We start from the raw sequence: 19525 nt of genomic DNA on the forward strand, positions 1-19525 counted from the left end.
GACACCCTCCGAGGTTGCGGTTCAGTCTATCTCCTACATGTAGGCCAAACCAATCAGAGTACAAGTGCTGATCTAGGACCAGGTCCGCCCTGTCTATATAATCATATTCATTATGATTTAAAAGAGAAAACTGATTCTAAATCAGCACTCGTACTCTGAGAGGCTTTGTGAATACGGGCCCAGAACTTGGTCCACTACCAGTGTCGACTATCCTGTTCCACCGAACACTCTGACTTCTGACCGACTTCTCAATCGCTCTTCCATTTAGCAGCAGACTAGGCGGCCTTACTAGGTGCTTGGCAAAGCAACATTTGTCTCTACGTCGGACACAGCATCAATCACAGTAAACTCAGCGGCGAGATTCAAATGAATACATTGGGAAACAGAACACGACAAAGCCGGCAAAAAACCCCCAAAGAGGAGAGTCTGAAACACCACAGAACCTTCCCCAGACATTCCTCTTCAACGTTCCTGCCAACCTCCAACCAACCTTAAAAAAACACAACTTCCGTCTTTTCTCTTCTTTTCTGATCCATTAAGTCAAATGAAAAAAAAAGGAGACTTAAAAAATAAATTATTTAAACTTAAGACGGCAATGTGGCCTCCGTCAGCCGGAGGCCACTGCTACCTGATGCGCCCGATCGGCGTGTGGCGGAACCAGCTGGGACTTGGGGTCCGGGCTGAGCGAGCTCCAGGGGGTCTTGGCGCAGGTCTGCATGACGGGGCAGGATGTTCCAGGTCCCTGTCATGGAGGTGGAACACACGTCCCCAGCCTCCCATCGCACCCACCAGGCCGTCTATCCAGTGCTCCAACGTGGGGCCAGTCAGCGTTGCGCTTAGCCTGCTCCACCTGGCCCAGGTGTACAGGGATGTTGAGCACGGGGTTCAGGCCATGGAAGCTCTGCTCCATATAACTGTTCTTGGCTGGTCCGTTGTGGAGCTTCAGCGTGTCCTCTGGGGGAGGGAGATGAAGAGAGAGATGAAGAGAGAGATGAAGAGACAGATGAAGAGAGAGATGAAGAGAGAGATGAAGAGACAGATGAAGAGAGAGATGAAGAGAGAGATGAAGAGAGAGATGAAGAGACAGATGAAGAGACAGATGAAGAGAGAGATGAAGAGAGAGATGAAGAGAGAGATGAAGCGAGAGAAAGAGGGGGACAAAAATGGATTGTTCATGTTTTATGGTGAGCCTGTCCTGGAGATGGTGTTCATTAATGAGCAAACAGACAGAGTCATCAATGGGGAATCTAAGTAGGAAAATCAGTCGAACCACTTTGACTTGATTGTAAAGGGTGGAATGGAACTGTGAACTCATTTGATGAAACCAAACTTTGTGTTACTGGTTAATCACATGCTATTGATTTCTTAGGTAAGCCTAAGCCACAAAGTGGGGAGACTGCACCAAGTGTCTCAATGACTGCACTTAGTGTCTCAATGACTGCACTTAGTGTCTCTTTTTATGAAACCATTGGAAGCTAGGGGAGCAGATAGGACCATCTTCTCACACACCATACATTTATAAGCCTCTTCATACCCTCAAGAGATAAAATAATGTTCATGTTATTAGCTAGACTAGCCACAAAGTGGTAAAACAACTCAACGACTGTTCTCGTGTCTTTTATAAAGCCATTGGAAGCTAGGGGGCAGAGACGAGCCGAGACCATGATCATCCTAAAACTCCTCCACCCTGAAGGTAAAGCTGTGCATTCCTCAGTGCAGCTGCATTTGTTTACCGGGGCGCTTGCCGTCCCTCCTCAGCCTGGCTATTGTACGCTAGCCCAGCTCTCCTCTCCTCTCCTCTCCTCTCCTCTCCTCTCCTCTCCTCTCCTCTCCTCTCCTCTCCTCTCCTCTCCTCTCCTCTCCTCTCCTCTCCTCTCCTCTCCTCTCCTCTCCTCTCCTCTCCTCACCTCACCTCACCTCTCCTCTCCTCTCCTCTCCTCTCCTCTCCTCTCCTCTCTCTCTCTGCCAGTGCCGGGATCGCACCCTGCTGTTAGCCGCTAGCGTTTTCACGGGCTAGCGACAGAGATGCAGTCAGACACCTGGTTGTTCTGCCAAGCTTGCCACTGCCCGGTGCCAACTACCGACTTTACTGTGTGTGTGTGTGTGTGTGTGTGCGTGCGTGCGTGCGTGCGTGCGTGCGTGTGTGTGAGGGCCCACGGTGCCAGCGCTAAGCCAGGGCAACAACAGAAGACACACCATAAAGGCTACGAGCAGTAGAAAGACCTGGAGATATTCAGGGTTGTAAATCTGTATGGGAAGGCTAGAGGCTGTTAGAGTAGGTGGAGAGGAGGCCAAGGCTGCAGGATTACTGTGCCACGACCTTCAGGACTATGGGATCTAAGGACATCTAACCCCATCCAACAGGAGTAGGAGCCGGAAGGCTGCTTTCCCAGACACTAAAAAGGATTCTCAATTGAAAGTGCTTCTTTGTCCAAGACCAAGCTTAATCCGTGTCTGGGAAACTAGCCCATAAAGGTTTTTATCCTCAGTACTGTCTCAATGGATAACTACTGTACTGTAGTCCATATAAGGCCGTTTGATACTGAAGCTCACAGGTTTCCATAGTTTCTATGCTGCAGTGGATCTAGTTTAGGACTACTGTCTGCATTATGGGCCAACTGGGCTATTTTCACCCAAAAAGTTTAGTGTAAAACAATCTAAAGTACAGCTCAGTGTCGCCTCACTTGGGTAATAAAACATTTCAACAACAGTATAACCTCAGAGAGCATAGCAGTACGTTTCAGGATTATCTTCCATAAACAGTGGAGAAAGGCAGTCGATTTACCCTCATCTCCAAAGTCTTTGGGAGTGAATTTAGCATTCTGACTATGTGCAAGTACAGAGTTTGGAGTTTGAGGGGAAGTGGAGTTAATCCATTTTCTGTTCACATCAACAGGGATTTACAACTGAGAGAAAAAGCAAACGAGCGAACTATCAAACAAACAAAAACACTCATGAACAATTGATGAATATTTTAGCTTCCTCTCTCCTCACTCGCACACATGGCCCCAAACCCCACGGCGCGTCAGGGCAAAGCCTGCTAACTCTTATTGGTTGATTCTGTTCATAATTAAAAATGGTCTCAGTGCGATTATAAAACAGGCTGTGAATATGCCTCCACACCGAGGTTAGCATCTCAACTCTCGGGTGACTTTCACAGCAGCCGATTACTCTAGCTAAAACAATAGGGGTCCTGGTCCCTTATAGTTAACACAGGCAGATTGATTTAATTGTGTAATTGTGTTCCTCGGCGTGATATGGAGGTGTTTAACATACTGTTTAGTATGTATGAGAAACACTGAGGGTGATTACGGTCGACTTGGTGACAAACAACTGGGGCTTCCAACGGCTCAGAGGGTTGATTAGAAGGAGCATCGTAAACACAGCAGGGCCTCATGGGAAATGTGCTTTTGTGTTTGCGTGTGTATCCATGATAGGCCTATAACATGACAAGACACACTGCATCAATTATATCACATACATCACAGACTGACACTCATGTGGCTTGTAGACCTGCACTACATATAGGCATATCTCTTACCTTGCCGTACAGGCTAGTGCTTGTTATAAGCCAGTGGTGTGTGTGTGTCTATTGCTGTGGCTGTACTCTTACCTTGCCGTACAGGCTAGTGCTTGTTATAAGCCAGTGGTGTGTGTGTGTCTATTGCTGTGGCTGTACTCTTACCTTGCCGTACAGGCTAGTGTTTGTTATAAGCCAGTGTGTGTGTGTGTGTGTGTGTGTGTGTGTGTGTGTGTGTGTCTGTGGCTGTACTCTTACCTTGTCTTATAGGCTGATGCTTCATATAAGCCAGCGGACTAATCAGAAACCTCGTCTCGGCCACGGGGCTCCAGTGATGCAACACCCGTATGGTCCACACCCCAGGCCTGAGAGGCTGGTTCAGGGGGGGTCTGTAGTGGGTGTACTCTGCGCTGGCGTCGATCAGGATATCGTAGGTGGCAGCGATGACGTTGGTGGGGTCGATCCACACCACGGTGGCGGTCACGTTGGGGCCCTTGGCCCACCGCTGCATCCCGACTGTCTCGTCCATGGGACCCATCAGGCCACCGAAGTTACGGAACATGCGCTCTTTGGCATCCCACTCTGTGCCGATCTGAGAGAGGGATGGGGGAAGGGACGGAGGGGGGAAGGCGAGAGAAAAGGGAGTTGTGTAATTAATTCACTGGATCTGAAATGTCCAACCGTATAATGTATTTCATGCATACTTTGCATGCAACATTAACTGAGGCAAATGAAGAACAGAAAAATAGGCTGAATGTGAATTCGCCTCTACACTGTAATGTCATAGGAAATTGTAGTTGTGATATAATATGTATCCCACACCATTCATACAACCATCATGGATCATGTCTACTGTACAGACTAGTGATTTCCAGTGCATACAGATGTGGGATCTTAATTTGATCACCCAGGTCTAAAAAGGTTTTCCACTTTGACATTTTTAGACTGTATACTAGTCTGACTTCATCTGTAATGTCAGCATTGGTGTGCAGCTTCAAACATTAGTACAGTCATTACCTATCTATCATGTCTAGAGTAGTGCATTATGTGATTTCCAGTATGTCTCATAAGGCTTTATGTAGACTTTCTATGTGTATAGGCTTATACAGGATTTCCAGTATGTCTACGTAAGATAGTCTCAGTTGATGTGTAATGTGAGTGTTGGTTTGCAGCTTCCTGTGTGATCGATAGACAGGCCGACTGAGGCAGCAGTGTATATGTTGAGTGAAGAGCGAACACCTTGACTAACCCTCTGGGGGTCTGGGGATCAATCTATAACAACACAGACAGAGACATATAGAGAGAGAGACATATATATATATATATATATAGAGAGAGAGAGAGATAGAGAGAGAGTAGATATGAGATAGAGAGATAGAGAGAGAGAGAGAGAGAGAGAGAGAGAGAGAGAGAGAGAGAGAGAGAGAGAGAGAGAGAGAGAGAGAGACAGAGACAGAGAGAGAGACAGAGAGAGAGAGAGAGAGACAGAGAGAGAGAGAGAGAGAGAGACAGAGAGAGAGAGGACAGAGACAGAGACAGAGACAGAGACAGAGAGAGAGACAGAGAGACAGAGAGAGACAGAGAGAGAGAGAGAGAGACAGAGACGAGAGAGACAGAGAGACAGAGAGACAGAGAGAGAGAGCAGAAGAAATAAAGACTTAGAAAGAGAGAGACAGAGAGAGACAGACAAACAGAGAGAGAGAGAGAATGGAAGATGAAAAGCCCAAACTCCATTTAAATGAGGTTAAGACTATTGCTGGAGGGAGAGAGAGAGGTGAGATTAATAACTTAGATACTGAGAAAGAAGAGAGAGATGGAGAATACAGGCAGAGAGAGCATGATGATATAAAGTGACGATAAAACAGACTGACCAGGTGAATCCAGGTCAAAGCTATGATAAAGCTTATTGCTGTCACTTGTTAAATCCACTTCAATCAGTGTAGATGAAGGGGAGGAGACGGGTTAAATAATCATTTTTAAGCCTTGAGACAATTGAGACAGGGATTGTGTTTTGCGTGCCATGCAGAGGGTGTAATGGGCAAGACAAAAGCTTGAAGTGCCTTTGAACGGTATACAGAAGAAGGTGCCAAGGACACGGTTTGTGTCAAGAACTGCAACGCTGCTGGGTTTTCACACTCACAGTTTCTGTGTGTATCAAGAATGGTTCACCACCAAAAGGACATCCAGCCAACTTGACACAAATGTGGGAAGCATTGGGGTCAACATTGGCCAGCATCCTAATGGAACGCTTTCAACACCTTAGGTGTTCTTAATGTTTGGTATAAGGTACTCAGAGAGAGGACTATAAATAGCGAGATGGATGGACAGAGAGTGTAGGAGGACAGAGAGTGAAGATCAGAGATAGTGAAGGAGGACAGAGAGTGAAGATCAGAGATAGTGAAGGAGTACAGAGAGTGAAGATCAGAGATAGTGAAGGAGTACAGAGAGTGAAGATCAGAGATAGTGAAGGAGTACAGAGAGTGAAGATCAGAGATAGTGAAGGAGTACAGAGAGTGAAGATCAGAGATAGTGAAGGAGTACAGAGAGTGAAGATCAGAGATAGTGAAGGAGTACAGAGAGTGAAGATCAGAGATAGTGAAGGAGTACAGAGAGTGAAGATCAGAGATAGTGAAGGAGTACAGAGAGTGAAAATCAGAGATAGTGAAGGAGTACAGAGAGTGAAGATCAGAGATAGTGAAGGAGTGGAATATCAGAGATAGTGAGAGGAGGACAGAGAGTGAAGATCAGAGATAGTGAAGGAGGACAGAGAGTGAAGATCAGAGATAGTGAGAGGAGGACAGAGAGTGAAGATCAGAGAGAGTGAAGGAGTACAGAGAGTGAAGATCAGAGTATATAGGACAGAGAAGAAGGATGCAGATTAATCTAAGGCGCTTGTGGAAACATGAGGAGAAGATGATGAGAGATGATGAGGAGGGATGATGAGGAGTGAGATGATGAAGAGGGATGATGAAGAGGGATGATGAATAGGGATGATGATGATGAGGGTGATGAATAGGGATGACGATGAGGGTGATGAGGGATGATGATGATGAGGGATGATGATGATGAGGATGAGTGATGATGAGGAGGAGGGTTGATGAGGAGGGATGGTGAAGGCTTGAGGAATATGCTCATCCTTACACCCAGTGATTAACACCAGACCACAGATCAATGGGCTGACTGGAACACTCCACTCAATATTAGGCCGACCGAGAAATGAGTCTATACACTATAAATAGACTCAACCACCACAGAGAAATTAGTGGTGTGGTGTGGTGTGGTGTGGTGCGGTGCGTGTGTGTGTGTGTGTATGTGTGTGTGTGCGTGTGTCACGATGTCGGAAAACATAAACTGTGAGAGGATCTTGGCTTTCACTTTAATTCACTCTTCACATTAGTGTGTGTGTGTGTGTGTGTGTGTGTGTGTGTGTGTGTGTGTGTGTGTGTGTGTGTGTGTGTGTGTGTGTGTGTGTGTGGTGTGTGTGTGTGTGTGTGTGTGTGTGTGTGTGTGTGTGTGTGTGTGTGTTTTGTACTTTGTAAGTGAGTTTGTAAAGTGATGGACTTTGGTAATTCAATTTTGTAATTTAACTGACCTCATTCTCTCTATCAAAACTATATTTTCCTTGTGTGTCTGTGTGTGTACGTGTGTATGTGTGTGTGTATGTGTGTTTTCTCACTGCCTGAGCCATAAGTGGATCTTGCCAGCCTGTGATACACCCCATGGTGAATTTTGTAATTCAACTGACCTGTATTTTCCCAGCAAAACCATATTTTCCTTGTGTTTGTGTGTTTGTGGTTGTGTGTGGTTGTGTGCATGTGTGTTTCACACTGCCTGAGCCATAAGTGGATCTGGCCAGCCTGTGATGCACGTCCGTAATTCAATTTTGTAATTCAACTGACTGTATTTTCTCAACCAAAACCATATTTTCCTTGTGGTTTGTGTGTGTTTGTGGTTGTGTGTATGCGTGTGTGTTTGTGGTGTGTGTATGTGTGTGTTTCACAATGTCTGCAACAACAACTGGAGGATATTGCCCTGCCTCCCTTCAATTCAATTCACCTCAATTTAGTGTGCAAAATTGGTACCCTTCAACTCAATAATGTTACCTTGACCCTATTTTTCTACCAAACTACTACTTTCCTGTTAGTATCCTCAACATCCTTAACTAGAACGTCTATCAGCTATGCTATTCATTTCTCTGCAAGTCTGGAAGAGTATCCCTCATGCTAATTCATTATAATCTATTCTATTCTTATTGATTCTATTCTATTTCAGTCTATTCAGTGTTTTCCTCACTGGCATATCACACCATAAACATCACATTGATTGTCAGTGGTTTGATTCCCCTAGGCCACAGACTGAAATCAAAGCGTATTGACTGAGAATGCCACTATAACCCACTGGCTGCAGGCTACTGCCTCCCGACTCTAAATTGTTCTGTGAGAAATCTGGGTAAGGTACTATGGGCATAGATAACATTGGATTTCAGTAATGGTTTGGCTCAATTTATTTCAACTCCATCAATTCAGGAAGCAATGGAAATGCAATATTCTCATTGAAAATGAATCATACTTTTCATATCTTGAATTGGGTGAATTAATCTCCTGTATACTGTATTCTGGTTCAAACTGTCACTGGAGAGTGGAGGCAAACAGTAACACAGCTACAAATCCGCAGTTCATTGAGTGTACGACCGTACCGACCACCTGAGAACCGGTCAAACAGGGATTAACCTCTGACCCACTTCAGGTTCATCCGATGACCTCCGACCTTTTCTCTACACTTCACGTCAAACCCTGGTCCAACACCTCAGCTTGTTTAAGTATATGATCTTAACTCACACTCACACTTGACTTAGTGACAGCACAGTAATACTACTGCTACCAGCCACGCCTGTCCTTCACTGCTGATCTGGCAACCCTGGAGTCAAACACAGTCGGCTTGTGGCTTGTGTGACCTAAATTCACACTTAGAGCACAAGTAGTAGGCTATGAGGCTACCATCCAGGCTCTCTCCTTTACCTTTGATCTGGCAACCCTAACTCAAGAACCTTCCTCACTTTAAACCTGTGGCAACTGTTGCTCAAGATCTGTAAACCATCACGGGTTCCCGAGTCAAACACCTCACCCTGTAGCATGCATCCATTTCTCATTCCCTCACCCTGTAGCATGCATCCCTTTCTCATTCCCTCACCCTGTAGCATGCATCCCTTTCTCATTCCCTCACCCTGTAGCATGCATCCCTTTCTCAACCCCTCACCCTGTAGCATGCATCCCTTTCTCATTCCCTCACCCTGTAGCATGCATCCCTTTCTCATTCCCTCACCCTGTAGCATGCATCCCTTTCTCAACCCTGCCTGTAGCATGCATCCCTTTCTCATTCCCTCACCCTGTAGCACATGCATCCTTTCTCAACCCCTCACCCTGTAGCATGCATCCCTTTCATCATCCCTTTTCCCCTCACCCTGTAGCATGCATCCCTTTCTCATTCCCTCACCCTGTAGCATGCATCCCTTTCTCATTCCCTCACCCTGTAGCATGCATCCCTTTCTCAACCCCTCACCCTGTAGCATGCATCCCTTTCTCATTCCCTCACCCTGTAGCATGCATCCCTTTCTCAACCCCTCACCCTGTAGCATGCATCCCTTTCTCATTCCCTCACCCTGTAGCATGCATCCCCTTTCTCATTCCCTCACCCTGTAGCATGCATCCCCTTTCTCATTCCCTCACCCTGTAGCATGCATCCCTTTCTCATTCCCTCACCCTGTAGCATGCATCCCTTTCTCATTCCCTCACCCTGTAGCATGCATCCCTTTCTCATCCCCTCACCCTGTAGCATGCATCCCTTTCTCATTCCCTCACCCTGTAGCATGCATCCCCTTTCTCATTCCCTCACCCTGTAGCATGCATCCCTTTCTCATTCCCTCACCCTGTAGCATGCATCCCTTTCTCATTCCCTCACCCTGTAGCATGCATCCCTTTCTCATTCCCTCACCCTGTAGCATGCATCCCCTTTCTCATTCCCTCACCCTGTAGCATGCATCCCTTTCTCATTCCCTCACCCTGTAGCATGCATCCCTTTCTCATTCCCTCACCCTGTAGCATGCATCCCTTTTCATTCCATCGCTCTACCTATTCCCCCCTCCCCACCTCCCTCTCCATAGATCTTAATTGACAAACATAGAGGACGTGGGTAAGCATGCCAGCTATCTCAAGCTGTCCCAGGGGAGTGCTCTGGGCCTGGGTCTAGCTGCATTCAACACCTGCATTGCCTCCATACACAAAGACTGACACTAATAAGGCCCAGAACCCAACAGGACCCTGGGGGCCTTGTCTGTTTTCGCACACGTGCGCACACACACACACGCACGCACACAGTAAAAAAAAAAAAACACAACAGTTTTTTAAATCAAGACCAGATGTGGTCTGGTTGGTTGGACATGGCTGCCCGCACCACTGCCTGATGGAAATTGACCTGTCATGTTTTATGGGGAGGTGTTTGACTCTGGCGCCAGTGAGGTTGTTGGGGTGTGGTGGAGGGGCGGAGGATGGGGTGGAGGGTTTTAAGGTTGAGTTGCCAGGTCAGCAGTGGTCGTACCACTGTAAGACGTAATGTGTGAGTAGAGGGCTTAAGCTACAACATGAAGTGTTGTGCTGCTGAGGGTAATGCTGGGGAGGGTGAGGTTGCCAGGTCAGCAGTGGTAGTACCACTGTAAGACGCAATGTGTGAGTAGAGGGCTTAAGCTACAACATGAAGTGTTGTGCTGCTGAGGTAATGCTGGGGAGTGGGTGAGGTTGCCAGGTCAGCAGTGGTAGTACCACTGTAAGACGTAATGTGTGAGTAGAGGGCTTAAGCTACAACATGAAGTGTTGTGCTGCTGAGGTAATGCTGGGAGGGGTGAGGTTGCCAGGTCAGCAGTGGTAGTACCACTGTAAGACGTAATGTGTGAGTAGAGGGCTTAAGCTACAAGATGAAGTGTTGTGCTGCTGAGGTAATGCTGGGGAGTGGGTGAGGTTGCCAGGTCAGCAGTGGTAGTACCACTGTAAGACGTAATGTGTGAGTAGAGGGCTTAAGCTACAACATGAGTGTTGTGCTGCAGTAATGCTGGGGAGGGGGTGAGGTTGTTAGTAGAGCGTAATGTGTGGTCAGCAGTGGTAGTACCACTGTAAGACGTAATGTGTGAGTAGAGGGCTTAAGCTACAAGATGAAGTGTTGTGCTGCTGAGGTAATGCTGGGGAGTGGGTGAGGTTGCCAGGTCAGCAGTGGAGGACAGAGGGAGGGTGACGTGCTACTGTACTGTAGCTAAAGTGTTAGTAGAGGACATAAACCACATCATTAGGTGTTTGACGCAGGGTGCCCGTGGGGAGGCAGGGTTGCCAGGTCTTAGGTTGCCAGATCAGTAGTGGGTGACAGTGGGAGGGTGACGTAGCCTACTACTGTACGTATACTGTGAGTAAAGGTGCTTAAGATACAGACAGGCAGCTACTACTGATACCTCTGTCCTGCCTATGCAGAGTTAGAGGGAGGTGGAGGAAGAGATTGGAACAAAGGAGATAGAGACCGTCTTGTAAAGGGATGCATGGGGTTAGAGGGAAAGACAGAGAGAGAGGTTATAGGTAGGAGGGACAGACTGTGCTGCCTCCCCAGTTTATGGTAGAAGTTAGAAGGAGGCAGAGGGGAGACATTCTAGGCGGTAGGAGGGAGACCTTGTAAAGTCATACATGATATACAGACCCACCGGACTACATAGGAATCTACTACCGCTACAACTACAGTCTGTTAGTAGGGTGGTAGTCTGTCATCTATCCTCTTATTCAGGATGGTTGTTGGAAGCAAGTCTATTAAGACCACTGTGGAAAGGTAGAGAGCAATGTTAGGGAGCAATGGCAGTAGAAATTGGGTAGAGAGAGAGTTTATAGATGGAAGGAAAAGGCTGTGTTTTAAAGTTGTGCTTCAGACATGGTTTATCTGCCTGACAGACATTCACAAAAGTCAAGCTCTGTCATGACCGTCTATCTGTCCTCTGGCTGCCTGACTGACTGACAGTCATTGTAGCTAAGCAACCGACAGAAAGTTCTTTGCGATGCCGAGTACTCAGATAAAGCCGCGCCAGCGTCGTTCTGCTGTCACTCACAACTCTCTAGACTAGAACGCCTCAGAGGCTTCCCTGTGCCCATGACTGCCTCACAGTCTAGTGTCGCTTCGGAACTGTTACAAAGGTCAATAGGTCGAAGGTCAAGAGTAAAAGGTCAGATTCACCCCGACTTATCACCTCAGAGTGCTCAGAGGGAAATCATACGAGGACATCGACTGACATTTCAGAGGGTTCTGCTTGACAGTGTGAAAAGCAGAAAAAAACGATCGCTCTCATCCACTCACTCTCAACCCCCCATGATAAACAGAAAAGTGCTCGCGGGCTCACTAAGACATAGCTGATGTTAGAAAATGTCCTCAGAAGTAGAAATAGGGTCATTATTTATACTAACATAACTACGCTATCAGGAAGCCGTTCGGGCATGAAGGTGAGTAGTCTACGTTTCATTAGTAAACAACAAATAAGCAGCCGGTGAGGCGCTAATCCACATAAAATCTGATGAATTCAATCAATTTACATTTTACAAGGCTACCGATTCTGTGTTTAATGCCTGCTGCCAATGTGTGTGTGTGTGTGTGTGTACTCTCTGCAAGGTTGCCATAACGATGAATATAGCTAAGGTCACCATGAACTATATATCTGATCTGGCCAATCCTATTTTATACAACATGCTTCTCTGTGCCAGGCACTTCAGGGCTTTTATATACTACAAACACATAGAGGTCATTGTTTGACTAAGTGGCTGGATAACTAGTCTAAATGACAGGGGCTGCTGAATGACTGCGAATGTTACGTGAACATTAGGTAAAAGTTGTAGCCGACAACCCTGAAACAATGTACCTCAGTTAATGGTCGGACTGACTGACCATTATGTTGTCCATTGACTGGATAATGAATGGTTGAACACAATCAATACAGGAGCCGGTGATAGAAATGGATGTGCGGAAAGATCTGCTAAAGGTAATGTGAACGTTACCTCAACGTTGCGCAACCCACAACATGACATGTTACCTCAGCAAATGTCCTCAATTGACGATGTGAACTCTCCTCCACTTCTAAATGGGATGAGTTTGCGATATTTTTCAGAGATAAGATAAACAACAGTAGGCCGGGTATCAGTCAAGCAAGGCCAGGTGAGAAGTTTGATGATATGTGACCTAGCCAACCAGGCAAAGGCACTATGGATTTATTTTCCCTGGTTGACAGAGACATGCTCAAGAAAGTGATATCACAACTTAAGTCTTCTACCTGCCTTCTCGATGCTATCCCCACCACTTTCTTCAAAACAGTTTTTAATTGCATACCTGAAGAAGTGTAAGCTATTGTTAATCACTCCCTGTTCACAGGCACTCTCCCCACTGCAATAAAAAAGCTATTATGAAACCCCTTCTGAAGAAAAGTCATCTAGATTCTTCAGCTCTTAGCAATTTTCAGCCAATCTCCAACATTCCATTCTTAAGCAAAATTCTGGAGAAATTGGTTTTGAAACAGCTAAATTATTTTTTTAAGTGCCAACTGTATATTTGAAAAACCACACAGCACAGAGACAGCCTGAGTTAAAGTGGTAAATGATCTTAGAGCCAACACAGATGCCAAACATCTCTTTGTCCTTGTACTCTTAGATTTAAAGTGCTGCATTCAACACTGTTGACCATGATGTCCTTCTGGACAGACTGGAGAGATTGGTTGGCCTCCCCAGTTCTAAAATTGGTTTAGGACCTATTTAACCTGTCGAGAGTTTTTTGTCATCATACATATCACATGGTGGCATTTCACATGGTTTGATTTTGGGTACGGTACTGATCAGTTTATATATGTTACCCCTTGGCAGAAAGCACAGCATTGATATCACTGCCACGCAGACGATACACAACTTTGCAATTTCTGTGTCACCAGAGAATTTTAGCTCCACGGATAGATTAGACTGTATTAGTGATTTAAATACTTTGATGGCTCACAACTTCCTCCAGCTAAATCAAGACATGACCGAGGTACTTATTGTTGGACTACTGTGTAGCTCTCCTGTCTGTGTCACACCCTGATCTGTTTCACCTGTCCTTGTGATTGTCTCCACCCCTTCCAGTTGTTGCTTATTTCCCCCAGTGTATTTATCCCCGTGTTTCCTGTCTCTCTGTGCCAGTTCGTGTTTCCAAGTCAACCAGCGGGTTTGCCGTTCTCCTTTTCTAGTCCTCCCAGTTTTGACCCTGACTTGTTTCTGGACTTTGTTCCCCCCTGTGAACCACATTGTGTTGCATTCCATGTCTGAAATGTGCTGTAGAAATAAAGCTTGATTTGGGGGCAGCGTCTACTGAAAGAGTGTAAATATTATGTGACTGTTATAAGAAAATTGCATAAATGTTACAACTCCAACCCAAAAAACAGTGTGTCAGTTACCTCAGCGAACTGTAGCCTGGTGAAGCTACTGTATATAAGGTGTCTACTTCTAAAAGATGTCTGTCACGCCCAGATCTGTTTCACCTGTCTTTGTACTTGTCTCCGCCCTCACTCCAGGTGTCGCCCATCTTCCCCATTATCCCCTGTGTATTTATACCTGTGTCCTGTTTGTCTGTTGCCAGTTCGTCTTGTCTTACCAGCGTGCTTTCCCGTCTTCCTGTTTCTCAAGTTCTGTTTCCTAGTTTTTCCCGGCTCTGACCATATTCTGCCTGCCATCCTGTACCTGCCTGACTCTGACCTGATTACAAACCTCTGCCTGCCCTGACTCCGAGCCTCTGCCTGTCCTGACCCCGAGCCTGCCTGCTGTCCTGTACCTGCCTGACTCTGACCTGATTACAAACCTCTGCCTGCCCTGACCACCGAGCCTGCCTGCTGTCCTGTACCTGCCTGACTCTGACCTGATTACAAACCTCTGCCTGTCCTGACCCCGAGCCTGCCTGCTGTCCTGTACCTGCCTGACTCTGACCTGATTACAAACCTCTGCCTGTCCTGACCCCGAGCCTGCCTGCTGTCCTGTACCTGCCTGACTCTGACTCTGATTACGAACCTCTGCCTGCCCCTGACCCGAGGCCTGCCTGCTGTCCTGTACCTGCCTGACTCTGACCTGATTACAAACCTCTGCCTGCCCTGACCCCGAGCCTGCCTGCTGTCCTGTACCTGCCTGACTCTGACCTGATTACAAACCTCTGCCTGTCCTGACCCCGAGCCTGCCTGCTGTCCTGTACCTGCCTGACTCTGATCTGACGAACCTCTGCCTGCCCTGACCCAGAGCCTGCCTGCTGTCCTGTACCTGCCTGACTCTGACCTGATTACAAACCTCTGCCTGCCCTGACCCCGAGCCTGCCTGCTGTCCTGTACCTGCCTGACTCTGACCTGATTACAAACCTCTGCCTGTCCTGACCCCGAGCCTGCCTGCTGTCCTGTACCTGCCTGACTCTGACCTGATTACAAACCTCTGCCTGCCCTGACCCCGAGCCTGCCTGCTGTCCTGTACCTGCCTGACTCTGACCTGCTTACAAACCTCTGCCTGTCCTGACCCCGAGGCTGTCCTGTACCTGCCTGACTCTGATCCCGAACCTCTGCCTGCCCTGACCCCGAGCCTGCCTGCTGTCCTGTACCTGCCTGACTCTGACCTGATTACAAACCTCTGCCTGCCCTGACCCCGAGCCTGCCACTGCTGTCCTGTACCTGCCTGACACTGACCTGATTACAAACCTCTGCCTGCCCTGACCCCGAGCCTGCCTGCTGTCCTGTACCTGCCTGACTCTGACCTGCTCACAAACCTCTGCCTGTCCTGACCCCGAGGCTGTCCTGTACCTGCCTGACTCTGATCCCGAACCTCTGCCTGCCCTGACCCCGAGGCTGTCCTGTACCTGCCTGACTCTGATCCCGAACCTCTGCCTGCCCTGACCCCGAGGCTGTCCTGTACCTGCCTGACTCTGATCCCGAACCTCTGCCTGCCCTGACCCCGAGGCTGTCCTGTACCTGCCTGACTCTGATCCCGAACCTCTGCCTGCCCTGACCCCGAGCCTGCCTGCTGTCCTGTACCTGCCTGACTCTGACCTGATTACGAATCTCTGCCTGCCCTGACCCCGAGGCTGCCTGCTGTCCTGTACCTGCCTGCTGTCCTGTACCTGCCTGACTCTGATCACAAACCTCTGCTTGTCCTCAACCTGCTCTTTGCCTGACCCGCGTTTCTAATAAATCATCTGAGAACTGTACTATCTGCCTCCTGTGTCTGCATCTGGGTCATACCCTGAGTCGTGATATCACCGCGTTACTGTTCTGGGAATGTTATGTGAACATTACCTAAACGTTATACAACCAAAAAAGAAGGATTGTTACCTCAGCGAACTGCAGCCTGGTGAAGGTGCTGGGAGGGAAGCCACCTTGTAGGTCTTCCTGGGCATCACCCAGGTCTCCAGGGTCTCCAGCTTGCTGGTTGCCAGGTTAGTGGCGTGGTGCTGGACCAGGTAGCCTTGGAACTGGTCCGACTGGAAGTAGAGATGCACTGACACCGGGTGGCCCATGGGGAAATACCTGGCAAACCAAGAGGAAACACACTTTTAACCAACCTTTCTCAACAGACCTTTATCAGTAGCCTGAGTGCAGGTCTGATTGGGCTATGATGCCAACTGTCACTCATTTTGACCGAGACAGCAATGGAGTTGACAACAACACAAACAAATCTGGGACCAGGCTACTTTATCAGGGTTTTACCTGGCAACACCAGTGGTAACCCAACAGACAGACCCATTGAGATTCCCATTAGTGAACTTGATATGGTACCAGTGCTGTTTAAAAGGGCAATGGTGTAAGATGAGAGTATCTAGATTAATTTATTGAACAACTACTGGAGACTGCTTACAAATGCTAATGTTTGTAGATGCTAAAGTTCACTAGCGGGGCCTTGCTAATGTCTCAGACGCTAAAGTAAAGGTTAAGGGGATGTGCTGTGCTTTCTGTGATTGTGTGAAGGGAAGAGGCATTAATTCAATGACCTATAAAACATCTGTTGCTGTGGAGACAATTATTAAGGCTAGGAATGGACAGACTGACTGAGACCAGACTGCAGTTGTAGCCTGCCCCGGGCCAGACCAATAAAGTAATTGGGTATATTGTCAGTAATATATTAAGTTAGTCACAGCCCGATGCCTCTGACGATAACCATGACACACCAATTCGTAACACACATATTGTCTCATACAGCGGTTCCCAACATTTGCCATTCCGGGGACGACCAAATCAATAACTACAACAACAACATTTATTTGTATTTTTAATTACAAATACTAAATAATGTGCGGAGCAGGTAGTCCTCGGACCACAGGTTGAAAACTGCTGGTCTAAAACAAAGTCAGCAGAGGTCAAAACACACACACCCTCCACACACATACACTAACAAAGTTGAACTGGTCTGGGACACCATTAAGAAGTCAGCTTGATGTTACAATCAGCTTGCCATTCCAGGCTAGTCCTGACAGCTATATTGTTCTGGGGGCTGTGTGTGTGTGTGTGTGTGTGTGTGTGTGTGTGTGTGTGTGTGTGTGTGTGTGTGTGTGTGTGTGTGTGTGTGTGTGTGTGTGTGTGTGTGTGTGTGTGTGTGTGTGTGTGTGTGTGTGTGTGTGTGGAGTGAGTGTTTTTTCTGATTCTGTACATGTGGCAGAAGGCTGGCACTGAGAGCAGAGCAGAGACTACTGGGAAAATAAACAGGGTGTGTTTGTGTTTCTCTCTCTCTCTCTCATGTGTATGTGCCCACCAGCCTTCTCATCAGTATTCCAGTAGTAGAACCAGGAGTCAGTCTGCCTGACAGCGCTGTGTGTGTGTGCCCGTCCCAGCCCGACAGCACTAGCTACCCTGACAAGCAGAACAGCAAATATTTACACCAGCTCACGGAGAGCACTCCACACCCTTCTCTCTCTATCCCTCTCTCCTCCTACCTCCCTCCCTCGTTCCCACTATATAGGGAATAGGGTGCCGTTTGGGACACAGACAGAGATTGACAGAGATGTGTACAATGGCCCCTAGCAGTAATAATAAAGGTTTCCCCACTCTCTGAGACTGACTCAGTTACTCAGTTATTAATTACAGACCTATATGGTGGGACTGAAGTACTCACAATTTGAAATATACATTGACTCTTGGGGATGCCTGACGTTGACATCTTTGACAGTTGTGTGTGTGTGTGTGTGTGTGCTAGAGAGAGAGAGAGAAAGAGAGGTAGAGAGAGAGAGAGGCAAAAGGAGCTAGAGAAAGAGAGAGAGATAAAAGAGAGGTAGAGGTAGAGAGAAAGGGGGCAGAGGGAGAAAGAGAGCGAGAGAGAGAAGGGAGTGAGAGAGAGAAGAGAGAGAGGTTGAGAGAGCGAGAAAGAGAGTAGGTGAAAGAGAGAGCATAGAGTGAATGGAGAGAGATGGGGGAGAGAGAGGTAGAGACAGGGAGATTGAGAGATAGCGAGAGAGAGAGGAGAGATAGCAAGTGAGAGAGAGAGAGAGAGCGACAGCGAGAGAGTGAGAGAGAGAGAGAGAGAGAGAGAGAGAGAGAGAGAGAGAGAGAGAGAGAGAAGGGAGTGAGAGAGAGGAGAGAGAGAGAAGGGAGTGAGAGAGAGGAGAGAGTGAGAGGTTGAGAGAGCAAGAAAGAGAGTAGGTGAAAGAGAGAGCATAGAGTGAATGGGGAGAGATGGGGGGAGAGAGAGAGGTAGAGACAGGGAGAGAGAGAGAGAGAGAGAGAGAGAGAGAGAGAGAGAGAGAGAGAGAGAGAGAGAGAGAGAGAGAGACTGCAGATACATAGAGCCTCCATTCAGCCCTTCCCCACTGGAGTCACAGCAGGCTGTGAAAAGACAGAAATCCCCCTCTCCTCTCCTCCTCTCCATCCCCCCATGGCAGCCCCACCCTGCTGTCTCATACAAACACTGTAAGCTCTACAAACAGCCTCTCATGGCCCCAAAATTTGCCCAGTGTGTGTGTGCATGCGAGCGTGTGTGACAGTTGGGTGTGGATATGTTAGTGTGAAAGACTGAAAATGGCTTGTTTCCTCGCAGCAAATGCTTTTCTCACATGCTCATGATCCCACAATTAGAGATTTGCAGACTGACACGTATACTCACAGATGCCCTCACACACAGAACCTCGTTTCCCTTCCTTCCCAATTTACAGGCAGAGACATGAGTAGAAACAGCTGTAGTTACGCGATAGACATAGTGTGTGTGTGTGCAGCTAGATGGAAACATGCTTCCTCTCATCTTGACCCTGTGCCCAGAGACCCCTGCAGCTACCCACAATGCAGAACTACCTGCCTGCCTGCTATCCAGCCTGCTTATGTGGAACTATAATGGATCTAAAACAGACTGATAATACAAGCTGCCAGCAGCAGAAACATGGGCGTATAGTACATCTCATGTTGGTTGGAACACGGACAATTCCACCAGAATGGTGTCGCATCCCTCCAACAGACTTCCAGACACTGATGCAATCTATGCCAAGGTGCATTGGATCTGTTCTGGCACTGACTACTAAAGTACTTTATGTTGGTGTTTCCTTTATTTTGGCAGTTACCTGTGCATTGGCCCTGAGACTCAGCTAACGCAGGTTTCATATTCTAGCTACCGCAGGTGCTGCTGGTCCCAGACGTGTTGCAACTGTGGTATTACAATACAGTAACAGTTAACTAAGACATCTGGCTTCCTGTTGTAGCATCCACCGATGACAGGGATCCCAAATGTGTCATTAACAACGGCCATTTCACCCGTGGAAGTAACTGTATGGAGACAAAAGACATAAAAGAACCAGCTGACACGTCTCCTGATCCAGGAAGCTGGATGCTGTGGATCGCAAATGTATCGTAACACCGGTGTAAATCTACATTGGTAAATGTGTCAACAGTAGGCCTCGTTACTGAACTAACAGTCCCAGCATATACAGCTGCTATGGATCCCACATCTTATCACACCAATCGTAATTCTA

The 19525-nt window shown here is 47.5% G+C and overlaps 1 pseudogene; it reads right to left on the reverse strand.

Moving 5' to 3' along the window:
• Positions 1–607: 607 nt before the first annotated feature.
• Positions 608–19525, reverse strand: part of LOC127925688 (xylosyltransferase 1-like) — a 28867-nt pseudogene continuing 9949 nt past the window's right edge.

The sequence above is a fragment of the Oncorhynchus keta genome, unplaced genomic scaffold, assembly GCF_023373465.1.
Source record: "Oncorhynchus keta strain PuntledgeMale-10-30-2019 unplaced genomic scaffold, Oket_V2 Un_contig_6090_pilon_pilon, whole genome shotgun sequence".
Classification (NCBI taxonomy): Eukaryota; Metazoa; Chordata; class Actinopteri; order Salmoniformes; family Salmonidae; genus Oncorhynchus; species Oncorhynchus keta.